We start from the raw sequence: 20,802 nt of genomic DNA on the forward strand, positions 1-20,802 counted from the left end.
GGCAATGTACATTATTTTTCAAGAAAATGAAAAAGGGATAGGGTGTTTTAAAAACATCTCACAAAGGAAGCTGATATACTCCTCAGCTTGTTTAAGTTATCAAGAGCCAGCTAAAGTTAGTAGTCTAGGTGAGTTAAGGATTTTTGGCAATATCTAAGAACATTTTTAATGCATTTTGCAATTTGGCAAATTGTTAAAAATTATGAGAAAAGAGAGAGACATCATGTCCCTTCTTAATAATGAAAAATATTAGCTCTGACTTTACCCTATATTGCTTGTGGGCATGTGTTTAATTTAGTCGAATTGAACTGGAACCACTGTAGAATATAAAGTAACCAAGAATGTTCCTGTAAGGAAAGAATGCTAGATGTTAAGGAGAAACTAGGTATACCATATCTTTTAATAAATATAATAATCAAAAATCCTGACAAATGAATGTGTTCTATTCTCAATTTTCTTTTGAAATGTATATGATACTTGTGATGGTTAACTTTGTGTCAGCTTGGCTGGGCCACAGTGCCCAGATATTTGGTCCAACATTATTCTAGATGTTTGTGTGAAGGGTTTTTTTTTTTTTTCCAGTGAGATTAACATTTCTTGAATGTTAAAGTAGATTACCCTCCATAATGTAATGTGAAGACCTTAGTAGGTGAAATAGATTACCCTCCATAATGTGATGGGCTTTGTCCAATCAGTTGAAGACCTTAGGAGAACAAAGACAACTCCCCTCAGCAAGAAGGAATTCCGCCAGCTGACTGCCTTTGGACTCCAACTGCAACTCTTCCCTGGGTCTCCAGCATGCCGGCCCTCACTGCAGATTTTGGATTTACCATCCTCCTCAATCACATGAGCCAGTTCCTTTAAAGAAATGTCCCTCTCTCAATCTCTATCGCTAACCTCTCTATCACTATCCTTTTATCTATATCTATATCCTTTACCTTTACCTATACCTATATATCTATATCTATAGCTACATATCTCCTGATGTTCTGTTTCTCTGGAGAATCCTAATACACAGTGCTTATGTTTTTTCATTGATTTTTTTGTTTTTAACAAATAAGAAGTGGTGGCTATACCAATTTTATATTAAACCATTATCTAAACATGTGAAATGAAAGTCAGACAAGCAAGGGATAATTAAAAATAAAAGTAAATATTTTACCCTAGTCCATGTGTCTTAATATGTAATATGAGAATTACAATTGAAAATTACCCAAGTAGGTGTCCCAGTGTTTTAAAGGTATTGCACCATCCAATAAGTACCATTATTTTCATTCTTTCAAGAGATTAAAAAGTTAAAACCTAACTTACATACCAGCAATGATTAAGCAAATATCCTTTTTTCCTTTAGGCCTCTCGCCTATTCAACAGTGAACACACTTGGAGCCTAAGATGTTTATGGTAGGCAGATTGCAGTTATCCTGGCTATTCAACCCTTTCTAATTGGAGCCCCAGGCTTGGATCTCTCACATACCACATCGTGTACGACACTGCTCTGGTAGACAAATAAGTAGAAAAAATGAAAACAAGAAAGGCAGACTGGATTTTTAGGAGGCAGGTTGAGAGAGTATGACATCCAATAGCCTGAAGCTCCTCACTGTGATGAAGGCTGTGAAGAGGTGATAATGCTCCGTGTTCTTCATGGCAGACAGATTTAGATGGGTCCTTCCTAGATGCCAGGAGGTAGATTTAAAATTAAATAGCAAACAGTTACTACCAGTATGAAAGTAGTGTTCACTGCAGCTCTGCACAGAGTGTTGATAACACATGTACCTCCAATCTGGTGTTCTGAAAAGCACTGAACTGGGAGAGAAAATTCAGTGTGAGCAAGTCAGCAAATGCTATGAACAAATAGCTCTAAAACTCTGGGAAGGAGCAGCGAGGTAAACCAGCACAAAGAATATATTCTCAGTGAATCTAGGTCAGCCCAGAGGTAGAATTTAGATTCACAGGGCCTCTGGAAACATGTTATGATATCATTGTTTATAGCATAGATGACAACTGTACAAATATAGCCTCGTTTGTGCTCAAATTATTTTAAGGATTTGGACATTCTTTTTAAATCTCTCAACAGAGTTTTTTTTACTACAAGAAATTTTGTACTTCTGTGAAGTTCACAGTATTTGCTGGCCTCCCTGCTGATGGTAGGTGCTGAGGATGTCTAATGTTAGTACATCAGGCTGTAATAAAATATGCATGAGAACACTGGCTGTCAGAACACTAATTTGGAAATGTATCTCTACCCTGTTTATACACATGAATTAATCTGGAGAAAAGATTAACTACATGCTATTTGTTAGCCATTAGCTTGTTACCAGTCAATGAGCAAGGTGACAAAAATGATGTTGTTTTTGCATTATTCCTCTAGGAGTCAATGGAAAATACAGAGTTTAAAGAAGCAAGTTATTTTCAGTCTTGATGAAAAAGCATGAAATTTTAGCAAGTGCATTCGTCAGGCAGTGATGGTATGTACTGTAGTTTATGGACTTGAATTTTAAAGTATTTCTTTGAATCTTTTTTCTTTTTTATCCATACATACTCTTAGAGGAGTTGGAATAAGTCACCACTGGAAATGTTCAGGTGCTTATTATATTCTTTAGACCCTTAAATAGACTTTTCCTTCACATATGTAGTTAACTTAAAATAATGGCATAACTCCATTTACAGCCTAAATGCTTGGGATAAATAGTCCATTATCTTTACCACCCATTCTTATTAGTAAATAAACTGTGTCTTTTGTTCTTTGACTTTTATTTCTTCAATTAAGCAAGTTGATCTGCTACGACGGTTCTGAGCGAGGACCCTGTAATCTAAATATCTGTCTTTAAATCTGGATTCTAGAACTTTTTTAGCTATGTAATCCCTATCAAATTAATTCATGTCTTCAGTGCTTTAATTTTCTTATTTATAAATTGAGAAGAACAATAGTACTTAATGCATATAGTACACTAAGTTATAGGTTATAAGCACTTAGAATAAATCCTGGCATATAGTGAGCACTTTATACATATTAACTATCATTACTGCAGTCTTTTTAGTTTATTCTCTTTTATTTCATTGGCACTGTCAGATCTCCATTATCTTCCAGGTAAATTACTACAACAGCCTTCTACTCAGTATTTTCCTGTAATCTTCACCTACCTCAAGTTCATGTACACTGTTGCCAGCATGACCATATCAAATGCAGAACTGTTTATATCACTCCTCTGATGAAAAGTCTTCAATTTTCTCTATCTTCTTCAAGAGGAGGTCAAAATTATTTTTACAACATTTATGTCCCTTTGTGAGTTGACATCTTCCTGTCTCATCAACCTCATCTATTTCCACTTGGCATCTTGAACTTTATGTTTTAGCCACATGGAACAATTTCTATCTCCTTAAACACATCCTCAGTCTCTCTGTGAGTGTGTCTTTGCACATTACACTTAATCTTCCTGTTATACTGATTCTTTAATAGTAAAATTAAATTCATCGTTCAAAACTCAGTTATCCAAAAAAGGTTACTAACTTTCCCCATCCAACCTATATTTTATGTGTTTTGTGACCCCCAATTTCAGTAAATTTTTACTTGTTCAAAGCATTTTTATGTTGCATTGAAATTATGTGTTTATTTCTCAGCATTGTTTTCAAGTTATGTCATAGGTATTCTGTATTTTATCTTAGAATTTCCAGAATTTACACTGCAGTGCTCTGAACATAGTAGGTCCTTCATAAATGTTTGTTAGGGGCGATGCAGTTATTTAAACTGTGCTTTCTTACACCTTGGTAAAACCTTTGCAGTATGAGATAAACCTCTGGGTAAAAGCAACTTATTCTGGAAGGTACAAATTAGCAGTAAGGACTAACAGAATCTAGGTCCTGGAGTAGGAGTTGAAAGATGGTATTTGAAGAAGAAATTAAACATTACCCAACATTGCTGTATGCTTTAAAACAAAAAACAAAAAAAACCCCCCGAACACCCAAAACCAAATAATAAAAAAGAAAACCCCAAAACATAAGCAATACAGAAATACAGTTACAGCTATAATCAATTCAGAGGTGAAATTACAACTATATACTTCTCTCAAAACCCCATCATTATGGTATTTGCTTTACTCAACCTTGAACTAGTCTTTATTTCCCTGCTTTAGGCTGGATACAGAATTGTGCACTGTCATTTTAACTTAGTATTATATGTCAAAGATTTCATAATCCTTTAAATAGTTATTGGAAACTGTGATTAAAATGCCTTCATAATATCATAATTTTGTAAAACAATTTATACAAATGTTGGGAAAAATAATATCACAGACTAAGAAATTAAAAATAGGACCTTGGGGCTTCCCTCGTGGCTCAGTGGTTGAGAGTCCGCCTGCCAATGCAGGGGACACGGGTTCGTGCCCCGGTCCGGGAAGACCCCACATGCCGCGGCTGGGCGCGTGAGCCATGGCCTGAGCCTGCGCGTCCGGAGCCTGTGCTCCGCAACGGGAGAGGCCACAGCAGTGAGAGGCCCGCGTACCGGAAAAAAAAAAAAAAAAAAAAAAAATACCATCAATGGTCTCCTTGACATTAGTCTTGAGGTCAGGAGGAGGGCAAGAACCTTGTGACCATAGGTATGAGATGTAAGAGAGCGTATCCCCAATTAGGAAAAGGAGAGATAGATTTGTACTTATAAAGTAATTAAAAGCTAAATGTGGGACTCATAACATGTCACGTGATTTGTGCAGTAAATACTTCAGATCTATAACTGGTATATAATGTCTAAACAGGAAGGCAAATATAAAAATTTTTGCATTAGTTTAATGTGAATTGAAGTTGTATTTATTATGGAGACTGGCTTTATCATAATCACTCCTATTGTTGACAAGTTATGTAATTTTTTTGCTATTTTAAAAAGTACTGCATAAACATCCTTTTACCTAGATTTTGGCTGAATTGCTGATTGATTTTCTCATGAATGACTTGTAGTAAAATAACTAAATGGGTAATGTGAATTTTGTTATGGCTTTTGGTAAGTATAGACAAGTGACAATTAAAGAGCTCTTTTTTTGTTTATATGCTTTTTGTTTTTCACAGTATATCCGCATATGCATTGTCTATATCACTATAACTTCAATAAAATCACTTCATATTTTGGAAAATATTACCCTATTGCTTAAATTATCCATTTCATTTGAGAGAATATCTTTGTGTTTGCAGCATATGTTTGAATTTGCTTTCCTTTAAATATTTTCACTTCTGCGAAGTTTATAGTACTTACAGCTTTTCTGCTTAAAGTGTGTATATAAGGAAAATTTGCTGAAATATAAAATCTATTATTAGATTGAGTGTATATTTAGTAAAAGTTTTAATTTATACAAACAATCACACATATTCATGTTTAGAAGAAAGGTATAAAGGAAAACTAAAATAGAGATTACTTCTGGATAATTTGTATTATTTTCTTTATACTATCTTGTGTTTTCAGTACATGCACGAGTGTCTTATTTTTTATAACTAATAAAAACTGTCATTTATTAAGCATAATTTACACCACTAGGTAAACAATTATGTGCAATTAAAGCGTACAATTTAGAGTTTTGACAAATATATGTGCCCATGAAACCGTTCACCACGATCAGGATAAAAGCATTTTCATCTCCCCCAGAAGTTTCCTTGTGCCCCTTGCACTCAATCCCCCTTCCTACCTGTGTTTCCCAGATCTGTTTTCTTTCATTATACATTAGTTTGAATTTTATAAAAAAATTAATATAAATGGAATCATACAGTTTGTACTCTTTTCTGTCTGGTTTCTTTCACTCAACAAGAGCATAAGCATTGGAATAAAATGGTCCTAAGTTGAATAACAGCCAGGTCTCTATCATTAATGTGTAATCTAAGGTGTTTTGGTAAGTGTTTTTGGGCCTAAATTACCTTACCTATAAAGTGGTGATATTAATACTAATTTTGAAAAGCAACTGGAATGAAATCATAAGAAAAATGTCATATATCATTGGGGATATTGCATGTTGAATAATATGGTTTGCTTAATAAATGTTAGTTCTCTTGTTTATATTTATTTCCAGTTTTATATGTTCATCCAATATCTTTTCTAAACGTAGATTTGGCTTCTGAAAACTCCAAGTTGCTCCCATTATTTTGGCCCAAGGACTATTCTCAGTTGAAGGTGTAATTTCCTGAAAGACTTTCTAGATAGAATCTATAGACAGCTGAACTTCTTTCCTGTACTAATCAGGGTTCTCCAGAGAACTGAATCAGTAGGATGGAGATATCTGCATATTATATAATATGAATATAGATGTAGATATAGGCATAGATAAGATCTATAGAAATAGACGTTAAAGGAGGTTTATTATTATGAGGACTTAGCTAATGTGATTATAGAGGCTGAGAAGTCCCACGAGAAGCTGAAGACCCAGGAAAGCCAGTGGTATAATTCAGTCTGAGTCTGAAGGCCTGAGAACAAGGGGAGCTGATGATGTAAATCCCAGAGCAATGGCCAAAAAAGATAAGAGGACCCAGCTCAATCAGTGAGGCAGGGGAAAAAAGGGGCAAATTCTTCCTTCCTGTGCCTTTGTTCTATTCATGCCCTCAAGGGATTGGAATATGCCCACTTACAATGGGGAAGGCAATCCACCAATTCAAATGCTAATCTCATTCAGAATGCTAATCCCATTCAGAGACACACAGACACAGCCCCAAATAATGTTTAATCTGGGCACCCTCTGGCCAGTCAAACTGACACATAAAATTGACTACCACATTCCCTAACTGTTTTCACTGTTGTCATTTCGCTGTTTTCAACTGAACTATTTTCACTATCCAATTTATTTTGTCCTTTAAGGAGAAGAATTTTCAAACCCCACCATCTTCAACCTGCCAAATACCTCCATAACACAGAGATAGTTTATGAAATGCACCCTGAATGGAGTGGACAAAGTGGCAGATTGGAAGCTATGAACTGGTTCAACATCAGGGAATCTTCGTTAAGAGTGCTGTTGCTGAAGACCAACTGGTCAGCAGCAGAGATCAAAACTGAGCCCTCAATATGGTACCCTCCTCTATGAGAACCACCAGCACTGGATAGCAAGCCAGCTCATCACAACGTTTCCACTCTAGGCGTCAGCAATTCATCCTTCCTGGTGTTGCACCTATTCCAGATGGTTGTATGCTTTTCTTACACGTAATACCTTAGCAGCACCGTAATCCTAGGGATTTACGATGTTTTATTTACTGACATGAAATAATGTATAATATTGTCTCAGACAAAGAAACACATTTCACAGTGAAAGAGGTGTGACAAAGAATACATGTCCACAAGATTCACGACAATACACTGCATCATATAGAAGCAGACAACCTGATAGAAATTTGGAATTGCCTATAGAAGGGTTGATGCCAGACTGTGTTGCTCATACTCTCCTCCAGGATGGTATATGGTATATTTATTGAACCAAAAACCATATATTGCTGTGTCCCCAAAAGCTAGAATAGATGGGTCTAGAAAACAAAAAGTTAGAATTGACCTCTCCCACCACTATTCCCACTAACTATCCAGTAGAATTCATTCTTCCTATATCATTACTTTAGGGATGCTGGATTACTGGTTTTAGATCCCAGGAGCAGGATCCTTCCACCAGTGGGTAGTAAGGATTACTGAACCTAAAACCACTGTGATCAGGGTATTTTGGGCTTCTCATGCTAGTAGACTGTAGACATAGAAATGAGGTAACATGCTAGAAGATGTAATTGACTCTGACCATGTTGAGAAGTTGGGGTTATTGCTACATAATATCATCAGAGAGCAATAGGTCTAAAATTCACATGGAAGTTTTTCCATTCTTCCATTCCTGGTGGTAACGGTGAACAGGACATTGTAGCAATTACAGCCTGACCAGGAGACGAGCAAGGTCCCAGACCACTCTGTAATTGAGGTCTATGTTATAACACCAGGTAAGTCATTTGGCCCAGCTGAAGTATTTACCAAGGGTGAGAAAGGGTGGTGAAGGAAATAAATAATTATCATCTTTGGACAAGCCAGAAGAATGGTCACTGCAGCTTGTTTCACTAACCTCTATATTACTCAATTTTTATTTTCTTTTTATTAGGACACAGATATTCAGTCCATATATATTACTCATTTTTAAAAACAATAGGTCAACACCACACTGAAGAGTGAGTTCCAGAGCAGACTTGAAGAAGCAGGAAGAGGAGTCCTCTGTGGAGGAAAGGCTTGAGACCTACAGACCAACCAAACTTCCTATTTGTTTCTGGAAGTCAAACGTCATGACTTTTTGACGCAGGAAGGAAGTCTGTTCATACATCTGGCTTAGTTATTCATCAATCCATTAAGGTCAGTACTATTCTTTGGTGAATATTTTTTCTGATATATTCTTGCTCTTTTGTGAGCTCTCGCTAAGAAGAGACATAGGGATACAACAGACGCAAACTTCCCAGGAAACCATCTGCAGTATACCTATTATATCCATTTTTTTACTTGCATATTTACACACTTTCTTCAGTTCTGATCTAGAACAACGTCCAGGACTTATCAATTAAAAAGCTCTCTGGGTGTATCTACTGTTTTCAGCTCATCAACAAGGCAAACATGAATGAGCCTAAATAATGAGTTTATTTCCTTCTTGTTAGTGAATCTACTGACCTCCCTATAGAAAATGAAGTTATGTAATGCTAAATTATCTAAATTAGCAAAGGAAATTTTTAAAATTTAATTTTTCCCCTATTTTTGAATACCCATTCAGTAGTAGAAATTTAAGGCATTATTGCTAATTATCAGAGTTGACAACCTCTCACATAAAGATTTCATGAGGTTTTTAAGGCATGAGATTATATGTGTGAGAAAGTGTGAATGGAGGCAATCGGGAATTATATACAATATCTGAAAAATAATGAGAAATGCATTTATTCAGAAAACAGTTTATAAAACTTACTGACTAAACTGTTTTGACAGGCAGTAGAAATTATATGTAGAGAATTAATAGCATTTCCAAATTTAGCCAGAACACGATGCCTCTCTTTAATATCTTAGTAATATACACCAGCATTTTGAGACCTATGTACAGAATAAAGAAGATATATTTTATTTGAATTAGTGGGACAGTTTTGCTTTAATTTAATATCAGGAGTGTATGCAACTAGCTACAATACGATATAAGGAAGATTTTCCATTAACCTACTGAACTGAAATTATCAGTTTGAATTTTTCTAATGATGAAGTAACCATAGGCTTTTAATAAAAAATAAGGAAAAAAAGGATCAGAAGCAAAAGTGAAATCACTACCTAACTGAAAATTTATGGAACTGTTCAGAAACACTGCATACCAACCATTCCCTTCCCAAGTTTTATGCTTCTGTCTTAACAAAAGAATTTGTCCTTGTATTAATGGTTAATCCCTTCACCAGTGTCTGAATCACAGCCCCCCTTGCCTTGTCAGTAATCTTTCACTATCAAATATCAACCTATTTCTGCTTTATAGTCTTACTCCTTCTTTCTATAATACCCATTAAAAGAGCATTTAAATTTTTCTCCGGGAAACACAGCTCTTTAAAGCTACTGTCTCCTTCCCTCCTTCCCTCCTTCCCGTCACATTTTCCTAGGTCTTCTCTTTACCACTCAATCACCACCCCAGCCTCCCCAACACAGAGTCTGTTCCCATCACCTCAGTAACGCAGCTCTAACTAATTCAGTTCACTTCAGCAACTATATATCAAATGCTTACTCTCTGGCAGACACTGCGATAGGGTTGGGAAATGCAACTGTGAACAGGATGGCAAAGGCCACACTGCTCCTCTAGTAAAGGACAGAGCGTAAGTAGACAAATACTGATGTTTACAAATAGAAGTAAATCTTAAAGAAAAGTGATCTGGTGTAGAATGGGGTTACTTACCTAAGTAGTAAGAGAAGTTTTTGTTAGTTGTTGTTAATAGAGGACAAGCTGAGATCTAAATTCAATCATATCTGACGAAAAAAAACATTCCTGGGAAAGGCACAAGCATGACCAAAACCATAAGGTGAAAAAGAGTTTGTTGTGTTCTTGGAAATTTTTTTACAAAGGCTAATAGGAACAGAATTTAGAGAGTAGGGAGGCCAGTGAAAGGGAAGAGGTTGCAACTAATCAGGCTTTAGATCAGGAATGCTTTAGAATCATTGGTAGGAAGCTAGGGTTTTATTAGAGTTGTAAAGAAAAGTCACTGAAAATTTTTTAAGTAGGGAAGAGATAGCACATGGTTTTGTCTTTTAAGATGTTGAATGGAATGAAGGGACGCAGGGAGCAAGGGCAGGAACAGGTACAGTTAGAGTGGCCTAGGTAAGTGATAATGATAATTTGAAGTAGGACAGTGGTTGGCTAAGTCAGAGACAGGGAGAGATGCAGATACATTTTGGAGGTTGAAGGGCCAGGATTGCTTAAAGAACAAGGCCTTAGGAAGTAGAGAAAAGTAGGATCAATGAGTACACCCAGATTTCTGGCTTTAGTTATTGAGTGTATGATGGTAGATGGATGGTGACAATTCAAGTGACATGTGATTATGGGGCTGCAGAGGAAAGAAGTCAAGCATTTTGACAAACAGTCTCAAACAAATACAGCTAATGAATATTTGTAGAGTTTCCCTTTTCACTTGACTGCACAGTTATTTGACCCAGTTAATGACTCCTTTCAAACACATTCCTCTTTTAGATTCTTAGAAAAGTACACAGTTCTTTTTGTTTGTTTGTGTTTTCTTCCTACCTGTCAGGCTTTGGATTATTGGTTTTCTTTGACAATTCTCTCTGTTACTAAGAGCTCTACATTTTGGAGTTTCACAAGATTCTGTCCCAGGATTTTTTTTATCTTCTTATACTGTTTGCTTAAATGATGTAGTCTCCATCCCTCTTACACGGTTCGCATACTGACAGATCCCAGATGTATATCCCTCAGATGTCTGTTTTAAATCACAGACCCTTACGTCCAACTGTCTCCTCAAAAGCCCTATTCTGATACCTCAGAGCTCTAAACATCGTACATTCAGAACAGACTTAATAATCTTCCCTTCACCTAGAAAAAATCATCACACTTCTAGCTGTTTATGTCAGAAACCTAGAAGTTATCTTTTATTTCTGTTTTCCAGATCATCCTTCCAATCCCATCAAAATAACTTAGGCAAAAAGTGTTCTTTGCCAAACTGTCATAAATGGTGACTTCAGTGACAAATAGAAAGGACATGGAACCTGCACTTGTGGACCTTACCAACTAGTGAAGGACAGTTGTTAAAAAACATCACATAAATAAGAGGGCACTTACAAATTTTATAAAGGGGATAGGCTGTACATTTTAAAATATTGTAAGGTGACCTAATTTAGATTAGAAAGATTTAGCCTAGACTTCTTTAAGGAAGTGCTGTATTCTTTATTTTTTAATTTTTTTTTTTAATCAGCACACATCTTTCCATACTTATTGGGCAAGTCACCATCTTCTCTTGGACTTTTCTGTTGCACTTTAATGTTATTTCTACATCCCCTCTTCTCTCCCTACATTCCAATTTATACTCAGGAAATAATCTTATAAAAACAATGAAAATCCCCAGAAATATTTATTTCCTGATAACTTGAAACCTAGTCAAGGGTTTTCTTTAATCTCATTTTGAAAATCAAGGTTCTTCATACCTTCATTTCAGAATATGTTACTCCAACTACTAAGAACATGTTACATTCTTTCACTCATCATCTATTCTCTCTTGACACATTTCTGCTCCACTCTGCTCCCTCTTCACCTGGATAACTCAGCCTTTGAGTCTGATATTTCCTTACATATATCTTCCCTGACCTCACAAGCTATATGCTATCCCTGACCAAAATATAGGTGCTCAAGCCACTGGGCTTTATCTTCTTGCAATCATCACAGTTGTGTTTCAATCACTGTTTATGTAATTATTGGCTTAGTGTCCATCTTCTCTGATATGAACTCAAATAGGGGAGGGAATGTAATTGTTTATCATTATTTGTACCTCCCATGCTTGGAATACTGATCAGCTACCCCAAGGAACTCAATAAACAATTATTAAATGAATGAATGTTTCACATTTAGAGTCAGCTACAACTGGATCAGATTCAGTGCAGTGATTAAATACACACAAATTTATAACAGCTCATTCAATATATTTAATGGAAATGATCAATTTAAATAAATACATGGGTAATAATTTGATACTATGTAATTTATTACTGAAAGATCCCTGATGTGAGACAAAATGTAAATTGATTATTCTTTAACTTAGTCATTAAATTTTGTAAAAATTACTGATATTTCAAATCAATATTTGGTAGTGGGTGTTATTTTCACATTAATATTCAAATATTTCTTTTAATATTTGCTCCAACTCTGTTAAGATGAAAGTTGTTCCATAGTCAAAGAAAGTGGGTTGATGAAATCTGGTAACTATTACTTTTAGGTATTGGAAAACACTGGTGTTTTCAATTTACCTAAGGCTTCATTCATTTCGTAGGTATTGAATATGTTATAGATTTGTTCAGTATCTTTATAACTTATTTCTGATACTACACAGTAACATTATGAAGGCTAGATATGTTTGTTAGTAATATGAAAGAAATTCTAGAAATTCTCATGAATGCAAAAAGGTAAGATGTTAATGAAATAATAGAAAGAAGAACTTTCTTTGTATAAATTATTGGGGTTCTCAAATTCTATCATAATTTAGTCTAATTTCTTATTAGGTTTTATGCCAGAAAATATAAATTTTAGCATAAAAGTTGGAGTAATATAATATAGTGATTCCTAGTACTATTCCATGGATTAATTCTAGGCAGTTTATATGAAAATCAACTGAAGAACTTTTAAGAGATATATATATATATATATATATATATATATATAAATGTGCCCCACTCCTAGAGATTCTATTAATAGGTTGAAAGGAGAGCCAACTTTTTTTTTTTAATTTTAGCATAGAGCTCCCAAAGGGATTCTCAAGAGCACTCAGCTCATCCAGGTTTGAGAATCAATACTACGATTCAGAGGTCACAAACTGGCTGCCAGTGGGCTGAATCCAACTCACAGAAATTATTTCTTTGGTCTATAAAGTGTTTTCAGATGTTCTGAATCAACATAAAATAGCCACATTTACAACTTCTCTTGAAAAAGGAAAAAATCTGACAAAAGAAAATCTGCATTATTGAATGACAGCAATGTACTACAGCTGTTAACAACTGACTCCTTTATATATGATATTTATTCCTTCGTTTGTTTATTCAAACTAATATCTATTTATAGCCTATTCTGCATAATATTCCTCTAGTTGCTCAGAAAATTAAAATAAACAAAATAGATAAAAATCCCACAATTACTGGAATTCAAACTCTTACGGGAAAAACAGAAAATTCGTATGTGCTCTTTGGTTCAAGATTGTCCCAATCATTCACTGTGGTCTCCAAGACACTACAACAGTGTCTTCTTACCATTTATCACCATGTACATATATATATATATATATATTTGAATAAAGACAATTTCTCTCTTCCCTTTTTATTTTTATATTCACTAGAGCAGGGTTAGTTTCTGTGAGAAACAAGAAAATGTTCAGTGACCTAACCCAAAATAATTTTATTTCTTTTTTATGTTATAGTTCAGTGTGTGTGTTCTTCCAAGTGGTGATTTAAGAACTCATTTTCCTTTCATCTTGTGACTTTTAGATCCCCTGAGATTTCAAGATCATCTGTGACCACTTAGTGGAAGGGAAAGAAAGGGTGTACGTAGTATATGCATTTCATAATTCTGCATCTATGTAATTCCACGACCTGGAAGTGATGCATACCATTTCTCCTGACAGTCCTTTGGTGGAACAAGCCCCATATGCCACCTAGATGCAAGGGTTGGGCTAAGAAATGAAGTCCCTGCCTGCAGCTCCTTCAATTCTACAGTGTGAAACAGAGAATAAGAGTATTCACTGGATAGATAGCTTGTCTTTGCCTAACTCTCAAAGTTTATAAAATGGCAGATGTACCTAGAAGCCTGCAGAGTTCAAGAAAATGAGAGAACATTTTTCTTTTATTCTCTTTTGTTCAATATGCAAATAAAGAGAAGCTAGATGGATAGCCCTACCTTGCCAATGTCATACATCTGTGTTATAATTTTAGTACCCATATGAAATTGAGTTTGACTTCTAATGTAGCCCAAACCTTGATTTTAGGAAGACAGAAATGATCACAGTAGAAAATAAGATTTTCCTAAGGCCAGAATGATTAACAGTCGAACCAGGAAAAGACATTAAATAAGTCTACTAACTTCAAGTTGAGCCCTATTTCTATTACATTTTTATTCCTCTCTACCATTATATTACTATATAAGATATGTAGAAATCTGTGTGCAAGTCTACACATATATTCTCTTTCTATTTATGTGTTGAAAGATATTTAATTTTATCTTCACAGTATTTCTCTTTCCTCTGGTAAGAGCATTTCCTTTGTGAAACTTCACCTCCTATCTTCCATGATTATTTTGGAGCAACAATTGGTGTACCCCGCTATTATGGACACAAGGCTGAGCATATTACACAAACCTGTTAAATCATAGTACAAATCCATAGCAAGGAATTTGGCCTATGAATGTGCAAATTATATACAATGGACCAATCAGAGATCTTCCCTGGGAACAGAGTGGAAGAATGGAGGGCTGCCCATCCCTTTGCCCTTCCCTTCCTTTTGGTGAGGGTAACATTTGGTATCACTCCTTTACTTCATTTTCTGTGGTATTCAGGAGGTAAACAAATCTCTCCTTTCCAAGCAAGTCAAGGACTGGTGATAATCCTTTGTCTGAAATGTGCTCATCCTCTGAAATCACAGAGCTGGGGCATTAGGAAAATGGCCTGAAAGAAACATAATGGACCTGAGAGAGGTCATATGGATGGGAGTAGGGGTGAGGGCATATTTACGTTTCTGTGGTTGATGTGACAACTTTGTATGAGTCTCCTGAAAATCAGATAGTCATTGCTGAGACAATTGGGATGTCAGCTGTCTGCCTTTAGCTTCTCACAATTTCAGCTCAAGAAAGCAGTTTTCTGGAGATAGTTTTCTGGAAGCAAGAGACTGTGTGATGGAAGACATAGGAGAAGTGGGAAAATAGAAGTTAAGCCTGATACAAATTCTCCAAATTAGAGGATTGGTTAGGACATGGCATTCCAAAGAACTTACAAATCCACCCTCCCAAGTGAGTCAGGGTTCAGGTGCTTGCCACTAGAGGCAGTATGGGTTAGGCAGAAACGCAGCAAACACCAATAGGAAAAAAGACAGCAAGACCAAGTATATGATGCTGTTCACAGAAGATAACTTACTATAACCAAGCAAAGAGCAGATAGCTAATCACAATGAGTAGTAGTAGGGGAAAAAAGAGTATTTTCCCTCTCCCTCCTCTCTGCCTCAATACTAGGAAAGATATTAATGGTCTGAGGGACTACATGGTACTCAGTATCTTCCTTGAGGATACTGAAGAGTTTACCCATAGGCCTAATATTAGGGGCACTTAGGTTTTGGTTTTGAGTTTCCTGTTTCAAAATCAATGAGACAAGGTTTTACTCAGTGATAGACTGTTTTTGTAGATAGCAGATTTGGTGTCAAACTAACCTATCTACCTTTTCACTTTTGCTTTTGTTTTTAGAGTAAGTTTGTTTTCCCTCAGATGGTACATCTTTTTCCACCGCACAGTATTAATTGTATTCTAATATATTGATATATCTTATGGAAAATAAACACCTCAGTATTTTACTACCCAGCACCCTCTATTTATTTGACCAGCTCTTCTGAGAAATTTCTAATTGAGAGCTCATGGGGTTTTAGTGATTTGCCTCACTTCCCAGAATGATGAGCTCTTGGGTAAGGGAGAGGAATGCCAAACCTGAGGAAGGAGACTGTGTTGGGTGAAAGCCTATCACTGCTATTCCTGATAGCTGGATAATGATCTTTAGTATGGCCTATTCTGCTGGCCTTTTACATCACTGATGATGACTTTCTCTAAGGGGGTGCATTGTTTTTTACCTCCAGTTTAGTTTCTTTTTAGGGTTATGAATCAATGAGTGGGATCTATACTCATCTGAGACCTAATTGTAGAAAAAGAGGCAGAGGCTAGCTAGTTCTTGGCCAAACTCATTTCTCTTTCTCTTGACCAAATTAGACTCAATTTTCAGCCACCATTGCAGATAGGTATGACTATGTAACTAGGTTTTTTTGACAGTGGAATATCGATAAAAATCACATATACTATTTAGAGGCTTGGGCCTTCAAAAGCTTCCCACACAATTCTCTCTTTTCTTTATTCCTCATCTGCTGACCAGATTGGGCATCCAGCAGAGAATGTGAAGGACCTAGAAGACAGCACAACCATAAGACAGAGCCTGAGTTGCTGCATCACTATGGGAGGTTGCCTAACACAAATATCCATACTGAGTGAGAAACAAATCATGTGTAAAGCCACTGAGAATTTGTTTGTTTGTTTCAGCAGTTCTCTACCCTAATCAGAAATGATTTCTGTTTTTCCTCCCAATACTCCTGAGCCCCATAAATATCAAAATACTTTCTGGGCATTTGATTTTAATGCTTAGGCACAGTCAATGACAGTTAAGAATTGCTTCCAAACTTTTTACATGATCTGCAGGAGATTGGTGCAACGAGTCCACTGAGCACCACAAGGAGGCAGAGTTGCCTAATCCCATCAAAGAGCCAAATTAAGTCCACAATTAAGACCCATTCAATACATGGGTTTCTCTCTGGCTATCTGAACTCTTGTTCCTTGACTTCAGATATGTAGTAGACTGGTGTAAAATTTTTGAGATAGGCATGTATTTATTCATTGCAGTACCAGCTTCTGCTATTTGTTATCCAAAACTTAGGAACAAAATAGATTCATATAGAAATTGTATCTTATTACTTGGACTCTATAGCTCTATTTTATATTTTACAGATATGCATATATTATGGTATGTATTTTTGTATTTATAGAGAAAATACTGTTGTATAATTACACACATATATATACATATATATTTATATGATGTATATATATTTGTATATTCGCTGACTAGGTCTAAAGAACAATGTTATTAACGTAGACTTCCCCCCAAAATTCTGAATATACTGTATTTGAGCCAATTTTAAATGATGTATGTTTACACATGTATGCATTACACACAGTAGAGGTTTGGAAGGTCTAGGACTCCCCCACTTCTGTTAGGAGTTGTTAAAAAATGTGCTGATTGAAGTTATAGTCATATAAAGATACTACTTAACATGGATGTACTGGTACAAGTCTCTGAGCCATGTCACCATTAGATCAATGATTAGAATTGCAATACATCAGTCAATGTCATATAATAGAAGCTCTGACTCATTGACTCATCTTGACCTAGTTCTCAGCTAAGAGTTTTGGTTGACCAGGTGATGGCAAATGCAAAACTGGTGGTTATGGAGAGGTAAATGTAGATAGAAATCAAAAGAAGAAGGGGGAGAGAAGAGAGGAGTAGAAGTAGAAAGAAGAGGAGGAGGAGAAAAAGGAGGAGGAATTTTCACACAAAGGGAAGAGAACATATATTTGGCTTTCTCAACAGTGCCAATATACAACATAAGTGAAGAGAAATATAATGGGAAATAAATCAAAATACTAATGTTTTATTTTTCAAATTCTGTGTAACTTTCCCTTTATTCATTAAAACAAGTTTTTGCTCCTGGAAGCATTTACATTATTAATGCAGAAATGCAAAGAGAAAGGAATGCCATTGTTACTTTCTGAAACAATTTCTTTCAGTTCATTTCTAAGATAATAATTTGAGTGCCAGGGATTTTGTTTACAAAAAAAAAGTTTTGAGAATGTAAAGACCAAGGCATGAAGAAGCTGGACAAGGCTGGCAAGATGGGTATATATTTATTAAAGTTTTATTATAAATATAATTAAAGTTTTATATATATATATAAACTTTTATATTAATATAAATTTGTATATAAAATATATAAATATATTTACTATTATATGTTTATATAAAAGTCTACATGTATATAAAACTTTAATTCATAGCTCTAATACTTTGTTAAAATAATGGATATTAACAGGCATTATATTTTTAGAGTTTTGCCAGAACACTGAGCATTTTTTCAGACAAAATTGGAAGAATTTAGAATTCCTTCTCTCCCATTCTTTGTCAAGGATTTCACATTAATTTAAGGCAGAATGTTTTTCAAACCTTAAGACAGAATTGCTTGAAAATTGCCTGAATAAGTTTTTGTTCTTGTTTGTTTCTTGTCTTGTTGCAGGCATTTTTGGTATAAGAGCAGTAATACCAGTCTTCCCGATTTTTCCTGTTCATAGGCTTCTCAAAGTCCATCAGAACTGATGATACAATAAAGTTTTGATTGAAAATCCATAATAAGAATGGCCTTGATTCAACTTGACAGCACTACACATGGTGGATACTGTGAGTAGTTAGCGGGAGGTTGAGGAGAATATAAGATCCAAGAAGAGAGAGACATCAAAAACATCTCTTCTGCCCTCTGTTCTGGTATGCTTCATGCGAGAAAGAGTTTCTAAGATTGCTACAATCCTAAATCCAACTGTACCCTACTGAGGCAATTTTGAGACTTTTCTATTGGTTGCTCTTTATTTCAGAAAATTAATAGAACATTCTAAGTTACTTCTACACATATTTTTCTATGTCTTTTCTAGCTTTGGTCAGGAAAAAAAGTTGTGAAGGAGTTTGAAATGGCAAAAAATTATCAGGTTATCTGATTTTATGGATGGAGGTCTGCATCTTTCAAAGTCTTTAGGGTATTTCATAGTTTGATACATTGTGGAAAATTAATAGTGATGCAAATAATCCTCTTTCAGAGAAATGAAAAGTAGTTTTGTCCAGTGGAGGTGCATAACTCCCCCTCTCCTGTGAAAAATGTCAGTTTTGCATGTGTTAATTTCATTTTAGCATACCTCATTGAACATATATGCGTATGCTCCTTGAATTATTTTTTTAACCAGCTTATGACACCTTGCTAGTTCCCTCATTCAGTAATTAGTTAAGTAAAAATTTTGACACATATTCATTTTGTACTTATGCAAAAGTCATGATTTTTCCCTTTGTAAAAATTATCTTTTTACAGGAACTCAAGATCTACAAAAGAGGTTGAGGTTGGGGAAGGGCTGATCTTAGGAGCATAAAGATCATACTAGTATCTTTAATGTGTCTGACTTTCAATTTAGGATAGTCTTTTAGAGCTATTCAAGCGGGAAAACTTCACCAAGAACAGTTGAATAAAAGTCCAGAGACATATATTCAGATTAGTATTGTTTTATTAATTTACTTCAAAGATGGCATAAATTATGTATTAAGTTATTGTTTTATGATTAGTTAAGCTAATCATAAGTTTAAAACATAGATATCATTTTCAATAGAGAATAAATGAACAAAGAATACTTGACCTTTTGAAATTACTCATCACTTTCCATGATTTGTAATTTTCTCAAGAGTAATATGCTTTACTCTATTATTGCTAACTTGGAATTATACTAAAATGTGTTTGAAATCTCCTGAACTGTTCACATAGAGGTGCTATAATGCTTCAGCATGAAAAAATAATGTTTCCCATAAACTAATATTTTAATTGACCAATTTGACAACTAAAACAATTTTTCTTTTTTTTTGCATGGTTAGGTTTCCTGTAGTTACAATGCTCAAATCAACATCGTTGTGTATCAGTAAACCCAGGCTTCTTCCAAGATAACTGTACCTATAATCTCTATCTGTATCTACGTTTACATCTATGTTTTACCTCATTTTATAAAACTTTCTATTTTGTTATTGATATACTGTCTATCACACTTTTGTAATTTGTTTTCAGGTTTGCCTCTCATTACTTTCATTTACTGTCAACTCTAACAATAAGGGCTGTACGTCTTCTTCATAGTGGGAGTTCTTAGAAGAGTGGTTGTTACAAAATAGGCACTGATAATATTGGAGATTGGCTACTTTGGGCACATGGCATTGTTTGTGACATGCCAGTATATTTATTTGTAGTTTTCATTTTTTCATAGAGCTAGGAGGGTTAATTCACTGCTTTCTGAAAAGTTGATCCTTCAGGTTTGGCTTGGGTTTTACCATTGGTCTTTACATTAAAGGGGATCGCTTTTCTCTTTGAAGCACCACAATCCTCTGAGAATATCATAACAATAAAGTGAACATTTTTTAGATTGTTACATATCAGGACATCTTTCTTCATATTGATATTAGACTCTGAACTGAGTACCTATAAAATTCTGTACTAGATCAATTTATTACATACTAGCAAGTGTATATTCAGTATAAAAGTTGCCAAACTGCTTTCATACGTAGAGCTATTTAAGAAAGAAATTATTCAAGAGATGTGCTTATTTTTTGAGTCTCACACTAGAAGTTCTTGCATATGCAAGAAGTCAGCAGGTCTTCAGTGACTTTTCTTATTATTATCATCATCATCATTGTCATCTTAATGGTTATTTCTTTTTATTTTGAAATAGTATAAGCACATAAAATTATATGGAGAAAAAATAACAGATACTCATCTATACCAATCAAGTTTCTCAAGCCTTAATAATTTGCTGTATTTGTCTTGGAGATTATCTATCTATCTAATTGATATGGATTTGAAGCAAATATGCCAATATATTTACTTTGTCCTGTTTTCTCCTTATTTATCATGTTCTCTCTTATTCTTCTTCCGACCCCCTCCACACCTGCCAAATGTTTTTAATTTCATGAAATTAGTGTGTCTTATTCCTGGGAAGATTTTTTTTTATTATTATC

The sequence above is a fragment of the Delphinapterus leucas genome, chromosome 1, assembly GCF_059928025.1.
Source record: "Delphinapterus leucas isolate spDelLeu-1000000601 "Yukka" chromosome 1, BTC_Dleu_Yukka2, whole genome shotgun sequence".
NCBI lineage: Eukaryota > Metazoa > Chordata > Mammalia > Artiodactyla > Monodontidae > Delphinapterus > Delphinapterus leucas.